Source organism: Phoenix dactylifera, chromosome 8, assembly GCF_051530095.1.
Source record: "Phoenix dactylifera cultivar Ajwa chromosome 8, Ajwa_hap1_PhDact_Kaust_v1.1, whole genome shotgun sequence".
NCBI lineage: Eukaryota > Viridiplantae > Streptophyta > Magnoliopsida > Arecales > Arecaceae > Phoenix > Phoenix dactylifera.
In genome coordinates this window covers 14,429,042-14,438,597 of record NC_143197.1, presented here as the reverse complement: position 1 = coordinate 14,438,597, position 9,556 = coordinate 14,429,042, and positions in this window count along the sequence as shown.

The following is a 9,556-nucleotide window of genomic DNA, read 5'->3' as shown; positions in this document are numbered from 1 at the left end:
TCTATTGAATTCACTTACATCTAATGAACAGTAAAATACATTAATTGCTTTTGCATTTAATTGTGCTAATCTTCTATCACTTTCATTCCAATCCATTTCTGGTTTGGGTATGATAGTGCCCTCTATACTAATTGTGGGTGTATGAGGTCCTCTAGTAATGATATACCACAATTCATAGTCTAAAGCTTGAATGAATATCCTCATCCTAGCTTTCCAGTATGTGTAATTTGTGCCATTAAATAGAGGAGGTCTATTTGTGGATTGCCCCTCACTCATAGAACATCCCACTTGGGTTGTCATGATCTTTAACTCTTGATTGTGAGATCAATAAGTACTATTGGAGCACCTTGCTCTGATACTACTTGTTGCCCAAGGTGACAAGCCAAGAGGGGGGGTGAATTGGTTTCTCTTAATTTTAACTATCTTACTTATGTTAATTGATGAGTTAGTGGAATTAAAACAAATCACAATACAAACAACAAGAAGTATAGTAGTTCGGTGCTCTCCTAAGCACCTACGTCCACTCTCCAAGCGACCCCTTGGGAATTCACTATAATCCCGCGGATTACAGTTGGATTGTTTTTCGGGCTCACAATCCAAAAACCCTTTACACTTTGGTTTTCCGGGTTCACCAAAAACCTATGTTGGTTTTACGGGCTCACCAACGAACCTATGTTGGTTTTCCGGGCTCACCAACGAACCTTTACAATTGGTTTTATGGGTTCACCAATTAACCTACACCGTTGGTTTTGCGGGCTTACCAACTAACCTTTATAAGGAGTTTAATAAACGAATTAAGAAGATTTAAGCTCCTAGATGAGCAAATATAACAATATAATCTACAAAGAAGAGTTTAGAGAATAGTTATCGCTTGATGTGACTTCTCTCTTCTTTGTCAAGGATGCTTCACTCTTCAAGGGTGGATGGAGCTCTTAATAACTCTTGGAATCTGCTCAACCACTTTCTTTTGACTCTTGAATGAAGCACTTGGATGAAGAAGATTATGGCACTTTGTCTTTCTTGTGTACTCTTTGATATTTTGCAAAAGGATGTTCTCTCTGATGAATAGTGCCACTTTAAATAGTTTTCTTCATCCATTGGACAAGCCCCAATGGTTAGAATTCAAAAACTAGCCGTTACTCACTGTTGGAAGGACAGAAAGTACTTCTGCAGAACTAGCCGTTATGCTTCTGCCCGTGCTTGGGTCGGCTCAACCTGTTCTTGGGTCGACCCAACTTTCACTTGGGTCGGCTCAACCTTTCCTTGGGTCGACCCTCTCAGAACCACAGAAACTTGCAATTCAGCCTTCCTTCACTTGGGTCGACTCAACATTTCTTTGGGTCGACTCAAGGTTCAGTTGGGTCGACTCAACTTTCACTTGGGTCGACCCTCTCAGGGTTTCCAGAGAACCTTTTCTGTCATGTATTCTGTCATTGCCTTTAGGTCGACCCTCTCAGTGTTTGGGTCGATTCAAGCTTGGGTCGACTCAACTTTCTCTTGGGTCGACCCTCTCAGTGTTTTCAGAGAACTGTTTTCTTGAGGCTTGGGAAGCTTGAGGTTTGGGTCGACTCATGCTTTCCTTGGGTCGACCCAACTACTGTTCATCCGTGCCATTTTTGCAGAAGTGTGCCAGATGCTTTCTTGATGTGCCGGGGTCGACCCAATCATCCTTGGGGTTGACTCAATCCACACTTTGCTGCAACTCAAGGTTAGATTCATCCAAATAAACAATGAAATGCATCTTTATCTTATTATACAAATATACTGAGAGTAACAGACTTATAAATGAAGTATCAAATTAACTTGTAACATACTCTTGATTATTACTTGTTAATCATCAAAATAATACTATCATCCTCACCAAGCTTCACTTGGGAGTTCACTATAATCCCTTGGATTACAGCCGATTGTTTTACAAGTTCACAACCCAACTTGTTGTTTTCGCGAGATTACAACGAACTCAGTCGGTTTTCGCAGGCTCACCGACTAGAACCACCCGATTGTTTTTTCGAGATTACAATCGAACCCTTACACCGTTGGTTTTAACTTCGGCTCATCAACAAACCTTACTACCCTTGATTCAATCCCCTGATTGAATCAAGAAAAACAACAATTTGGGAAAGGTTACAAGGAAAGCTTCTTAATAAGCAAATATTAAACAATATGAATAGAGTAGAGTTAGAAGCCCTCAAACAGATTTTGAAAGAGGAAGAAGGGGCTTCTCGAACTCTGAGTCTCCTCTTGAGTGCGCTGAAAATCTGATGTCAGAGGAAGAGCCTTGAATGCGAAGGGAAGACTTCTAGGAATGTATTGAATGCGGTTCTTCCTTCTTTTGCTTGACTTTTCCTTTTTTTTTAATGGACTCTTGAAAGTTGGAAAACACATAATGCTCAGATGGAGTAACTCTCTTGATGTCTACTACTGTTCACTCTGGCTATTTAAACAGTCTCCTTTGAAAAATAGCCGTTAGACACTGATTTGTGGCCGTTCTGCACAGTCTGCACTTCCTGACAATGTATCCGTTGGGGTCGGAGTCGACTCGCTCGATCTGGAGTCGACTCGGCTGTTGCTGGAGTCGACTCATGCTTTACTGGAGATGACTTGCCCACTGTTCAGGATTTGAATTAAAGTGTTGTCCCGTTCTGGAGTCGACTCGGGCCAAACCTGGAGTCGACTCGCCAATATCCGGAGATAACTCGGCACTTTTGGAGACGGCTCGTTCTTAGGTTTCCAGAGATCTATATTTTCTGCATTTCTCTCTCGAGTCGACTCGGATCATCTTGGAGTCGACTCGGCTCTCAGAGCCCAAAAAACTGATCCTTTGTCTTTTGAGTTGAACTGTCTCGGAGTCGACTCAGATTATCTTGAAGTCGACTTGGCTCTCAGAGCCCGAAAACTGATCCTCTGTCTTTCAAGTAGAACTGCCTCGGAGTCGACTCACACTTTGTTGGGGTCGACTCGGCTGACTTGGGGTCGACTCTCGTATTCTCGGAGTCGACTCGTTCACAGAGTCACTTTGTTTGGTTTTCTCCCTTTCAGTCTGCTTTCCTCTGAGAGTCGACTCTTGCATGTTTAGGAGTCGACTCGCCAAACGTTGGAGTCGACTCGCATCCTTCTGGAGTCGACTCGGTAACATGGTCTAGAAAACACTTCTCTGTCTTTCTGTCTGTTACTCCTTGGAGTCGACTCGGAACCGTCGGGAGTCGACTCGGCAAGCATCGGAGTCGACTCGAAATCATCGGAGTCGACTCCGTGACAGGATTTGAAATTCATCTTTCTATCCTTCTGTCTGTTCTCAGTCGGAGTCGACTCGTAGTATACCGGAGTCGACTCGGGCTTGTGCCAGAACCTCTGAAACACTTGGAGTCGACTCGTAATCTTCCGGAGTCGACTCGAGCTTCAGACTTTGGCTTAATTGAATTCAGCACTTAGCCAAATGACCTTGAACAAAAGCTCGATGCTCTTAAATATAAATTCACATATATTTGCCTGAGACATTAGATTGAATTCATTAATACAACATGAAATATACTCAAATGCTTTGAGCTCATCAAAATCAAATAGGGGTATAACCAATCACTCCACAAGTCTTATTCTTCCTTTATGCTACTCCATTTGATTGAAGAGAATAGGGAGCAGTCACTTCATTAATGTTCCATGATCTTCACAAAATTGAGTTATATCATTAGGTGTATATTCACCTCCCTGATCTGATTTAAGAATTTTAATTTTTTTTTTCCTGTTGGTTCTCAGCTTCGATCTTAAAAATTTTAAATTTGCTAAGCACCTCATCCTTAGTTTTAATGAGATAGATGTAACAGAACTTGGATAGATCATTTATGAAGGTCACAAAGTATTTGTTACCTTTCCTAGAAGTTCTACCAAAGTCACAAAAATCACTATGAATCAACTCTAATAGATCTGAATCCATATTAACAGATTTAAAAGGCTTTCTAGAAAGTTTGGCTTCTACATAGATTTCACATTTCTCATGGTTCTTAAGATCACTTTTTGGTATTGAATTTAGATTCATTAGTTGCTTAATTGTATTATAATTTACATGACTTAATTTACCATGCCAAATAGAAGGAGGTTCTATATTCATGATCAAAGAATTTTCATTTATTGAAGGAACTATTACATTCAACTTAAACAATCCTTCACTAAGGAGTCTTTTTCCAATAAATATTACACCATGAGAAATTATAACTTTATTGGACTCAAATTAAGACGATAGCCTTGTTGGACAAGCAAGGAACCACTAATTAGGTTTCTTCTAACGACCGGAATATGTTGATGCCGTGCAGGGACAGGACTTTTCCAAAAGTAAGCTTTAAGTATATACGTCCCACTCCTAGCACACACGCCTCCGAGCTGTTTGTCATGATCACAGCTCCTCCACTTCAGACTTGGTAAGAAGAAAATTAGGAGCAATCCAAACAAATGTGAATACCAGCTCCAGTATCAATCCACCAATCAAATGCTTGTAAAGATATGTTAACTTCGGAAGTTAAGGAAACAGACTTGAAAGTAGTCTAAGAGGAGCCAACGCCGGAAGTTACCATGTTGACTTGAGCACTAGTCTTTCTTCTTAGATTGAAGAGATGCAGTCTTCTTATAGAAGCACTGGAAAGCCAAATGGTTGGTCCGACCACACACATAATAGAAACGAACACCACCTTCCTCTTTCTTCTTCTTCTGCTCCTGGGATTGGATTGAATTCCCATTGTGGTAGTTAGGGTTTTTAGGATGGTAGGGTTTCTTTTTGTAATGCTTATTTTTGAAGGCGGTTCTAATTTTCCTAGATGGAACCTCTACATTATAAGCATCATTCTTATTTCTAGCAGAGGTTTTACTCCTGAGCATGTGCTGCTCTTCAATCCTAATGGAGTTCAAAACTTGGGTTAGGAAGAGACCTCCATGGGTATGGCTCAGAGTCTTAGCAAAATCAGACCAGAAATTGGATAGTTTATCTATCAGACAGGCTACTTAGAATGATTCATCCAAATTGGTTCCATTAGCCCTAATCTGGTGGATCAGGATTTCAAAATAATGAATTTGGTCATTCATTGGCTTTGAGTCCACCATCCTAAAGTTATTGAAGTCGGAGGCCTTAAACCTCTTTACCCCAGCATCATCAAGACCATATTTGCTATCTAGGATATCCCAGAGTTCTTTAGCACTCTTGGCTGTGTAATAAATGACATACAGCCTTTCAAAAAGGGCACCCAGGATTCTATGGATGCAATAATAGTTTATCTCATCAAGTGTCCCAAAAGGTGTGCTGGTGGAGGCAGAAGGTTCAGTTTAGGAGGAGGATGAACTCCAGTTTGGGTTTGGGTTTTGGCGAGTAGCAGGTCGTGAAATAGTTGGGTTGGACCCGTTATGAACTTTAGTAGTGCTCTCACCTATGGCTGAGATCAACCCTAATATGGTGAACTAGAACCGCATTTGGTTCTGCTACCTCCTAAAGTTATGGCCATCAAAGTTTTCAGGTTTGGCACTAAGGTGATTACTAGTATTAGAGGCCATAGGTTCAAGGTTATAGAGAAGGGACATAAATCTGAACGAAGGCAAAAAGTTTATATTAAAAGATTGCATTAATTTTTATATTGAACTTTGGATGTTTAGTTGATATATCCAAAAAATAATAGCCAGATCAGCTCTAGATCGGTGCTGGAGCACTAGGCTCACTTAAGTACGAATCTTTTTTAGGCCCGTATGCATTTTTGACAAACTTTTTTTTGACACTATTGGTTAGTGAACATAATCACTAGAAATCACACAAATTCAATTTTTAGAAAAGCCTAGGTGCAAACTTAAATTGGTTATTGTGTATCAATCAATTTTCCAACTTTATGTTTGAATTTTTCGAATTAGTAATAATTGATTACTAATTTAGTGCTAGCAAATCAATTATTGTAATTGAGATCTAAAATATCAATTTAATAAATTATATAATTTATTACCTTATTAGAATAATTGATTACTAATTTTGTGCTAGCAAATCAATTATTGCAATTAAGATCTAAAATGTCAATTCAATGAATTATATAATTTATTACCTTATTAGAATAATTAATTACTAATTTTGTGCTACCAAATTAATTATTGTAATTTAGATCTCAAATGTCAATTCAATAAATTATATAATTTATTACTTTATTAGAATAATTGATTAAGATCTAATAAGTCAATTCAATGAATTAATTATTATGTATTAACTAATTTCCGAATTTTTCGTTTGAATGGGATCTAAAAATTACTCCTTGAGGAGTCCAAATGGAGGTATGATAAACCTCTTGGAGGTTAAACAAATTATTACCTTTTTAGAATGATTTACTGAATTATATATTACTAACAAAAAAAATAAACCAAATACTTCTTTGGATTGTTAGCAATATATCACCTAAATAAGCAAATAAATCTATAATCACAATTAATAGAAATTCTTAAAAGAAATAATATATATATATATATATATATTCTTCGGCATTATAATAAATCTATTTTATCAAAAAAGAAACTATTCTAGCATAAAATAAATCTATTCACTTAATATATTTAAATTATAAAATTGCATATCCTACATATCTACTAATATTAAATTTAAAACAAAAGTAAGAGGAAATAGCTTGATTGAAGGCCGGTCGAAGCGCGTAGACACTGTCCCAAAGAAGTGTTTACCCTCACGTATGGATCTCCCGGCAACTCTCCTTAGAAATACGATGACCCTAAACTTCTTCTTCGGTACGTCTCGGAAGAAGCCAAATCGAATCCGATCAGACTTGCAGATCCAGCGAAGAACGAAATAAAATGAATAAAATAAAATAAATAGAATTGTAAAAATAAAAATCAGAAGTGGATAAGAGGAAGAACTTTTCTTCAGAAATTTTTTGGTATTTTTCTCTAATTTTTCGTATCCCAAATAGGATGAAATTGAGAAATATATATAGAACTGATTATAGGGGGTTATTCGTCTTTTTGCGGATGCACCCGCGGTGATTTCGCGAACAACGAAATTCAAACAAAAAAATAAAACCGTAGCGAGCGTCAGCCCGCTGGCTGTTGCGCATGCGGCCCGAGAATGGCTGCATGCGTATTTAATTTTTCTAATACTGCTTATATAAGCGAGGGTCGACGTTCGTTCCCGGGTAAGGTGATCGCACGCTTTAACTGCTAGATAATCACCCATGCATTACGCACGCGGGACTCAACCGTATGCGATCATGGGTTGAGCTGAGCTGTCCGAATCTCTATATGGCTACAATTGGTTGCTGGTAAGTAAATCAACATTGTCCATGTTGATTCGGAAAGCCTATAAAAAGCCAGCAGTAAAAGAATTTAAAAACTCTTTGGAGCTCCGTATAGCAAAAGCCACCTATTTAAAAAGGAAGGACTATCTTGATATTTGAATTAAAAAAAAAAACCTATCATGTCAAAATCGGTAGAGTGAAGCAGGTATCAGGTGCAGATTTTAATATTTCTAATTTGAAATCTTATGTAGTTGCTCCCACTTGTTTCCATCTTAACAAGATGTTTCTGGTCAAATAACGTTCAATATAAAGACATTTTTTATACAATCTTTTGTATTAGTCCATTCCACCATTCAGCACCCTCGCGTAGTCGACCTAGTTATAGTTATTATATTTAAGCGTCTCTAACATGCTAGAAAAGACTCTTCCATGGCGTGGATTAGATAAAAAAACCCCTCATTATAGGAAGGTTAAGAAATCAAGTATATGTCAAGCACTTGACTATATTATACGACGGTTAACAAATCAAGTATATGTCCGGCACTTGGCTATATTTTTATAAAGCTAACTAAAACAATATAAAATGATCCTCAGAAAACTCCTGTAAACATTTTGAAGTATATATTACATGGTGCACCCAACCTATAGTCCAACATATTAGAGAATGCAAGAGAATTGATCACCTACCATCTATGCATCAACCAGCGGTAGGTAATTGACCAGTCGCTGATGGATGCGATGACGGTGTTGCATGGTTTAATTATAGACAATGGAAGGGAAAGCACCGGAAATCTAAATCCATACCTAATTTGGAATATAAAATTTACCCGGATCCATATATTAATCCTGAACCAGCTTTTCCAAGATGTTACGGATTCATGGAGCAATAAAAACATCGTTCTTTATTAAAAAAAGAAAAGGTTCACCAGGATTTCAACGCTGTCAGTTTCGATTTGGTCCTGGTTCAATTTTTAACAGGCTCAACCAAAATATTTTATAGTTGGACGGTCTAGGCGGGCCAGAAGAAGGAGAAAAAACGCCCTCTATTTTCAAATCTAAAGGTACCAAGTGGCTGTCACCAGTGACGTCCATGCCTAATACCAGCAGCCCACTTAATTTGAAGCACTACCACCTTTAACGGACGTGTTTATAGGAGTTGGGCCCGGTTATATTCACAGTTCATCAGCCAACCTCCATGCGTCCATGGTCAGACCGGTAGTTCCTTTTTGTTGAATTAAGAAAGCTTGATGTTGTTGAGGGGTTTCCTTGAACTTTCTTAAAACTTGCTATAGATACTCCAAAATGAATTCGTACAGGCCGTCTTTACACTTTTATTATGTTCATTCATTGATGACATGGATTGCATGATTGATGTGGCATTTTGGCCTTCTAATTTTGCTTCTGAATCAATCTCCAAAGCTTATTAAAAGGTTCTGTACCTCAAAATTAGCTTATTAAAAGCTTGATATCTTTAGGCAAGAACATAGTATAAAGAGGCCACAATGACCATAGATTCTATCATCCAAAAATAAAATATTATAGTTTGTTTGTTCTCTTTTCTCGAGAAAAAAATGTTTTTGAAGTAAAACAAAAATGAGCATCGATCATTTATAGCGAAGGCTGTGAAGTCGTGGATGGTTGCCATCAAGATATGGACTATCATTAAATAAGATAGAGCGCGTGCCGTATCATATATGGTATGTGTTGTTTGATAGTCGTTTATCTTTTAATGGTAGTCATTTAAAGATGCACAATATTCTATAATGTATGGGCTATTTTTTGTGTGTAAGTTTTTGTTGGTTCAGATTTATTGCTGAATTACTGGACCAATCTAATCTTTATACCTACAAACATATACACACACATATATATATATATATATATATGTATGTATGTATGTATGTATGTATTTATCTATCACGTTTTTTTTTTTTTTTTTTGGGTTAGCACCGGATCCACAGTGTCCCGCATTCTAGCGGAATGCGGCATGGGCTTCGCTGATGGGGCTGTTAATCGCGAAAGCGTGCGCGTGACTGCCTTCAGGTCAACCTTGTCCGGGTCAACCCACGAGCACCGCAATAAAAGCCCAGAAGACGAAAACAGCCGCTTGTTAGACCGACGCTGTGCACACCCCTCGCTGTTGAGTGGGGCCCACCAGGTGCAATAAAAGCCCAGAAGACGAAAACAGCCGCTTGTTGGACCGACGCTTTCCACATCCCTCGCTGATGAGAGGGACCCACTTCTGGTGGGCCCCATTGCATGACCCATGGACAAAGTTTCCAGTGCCGTGTCCGATACCC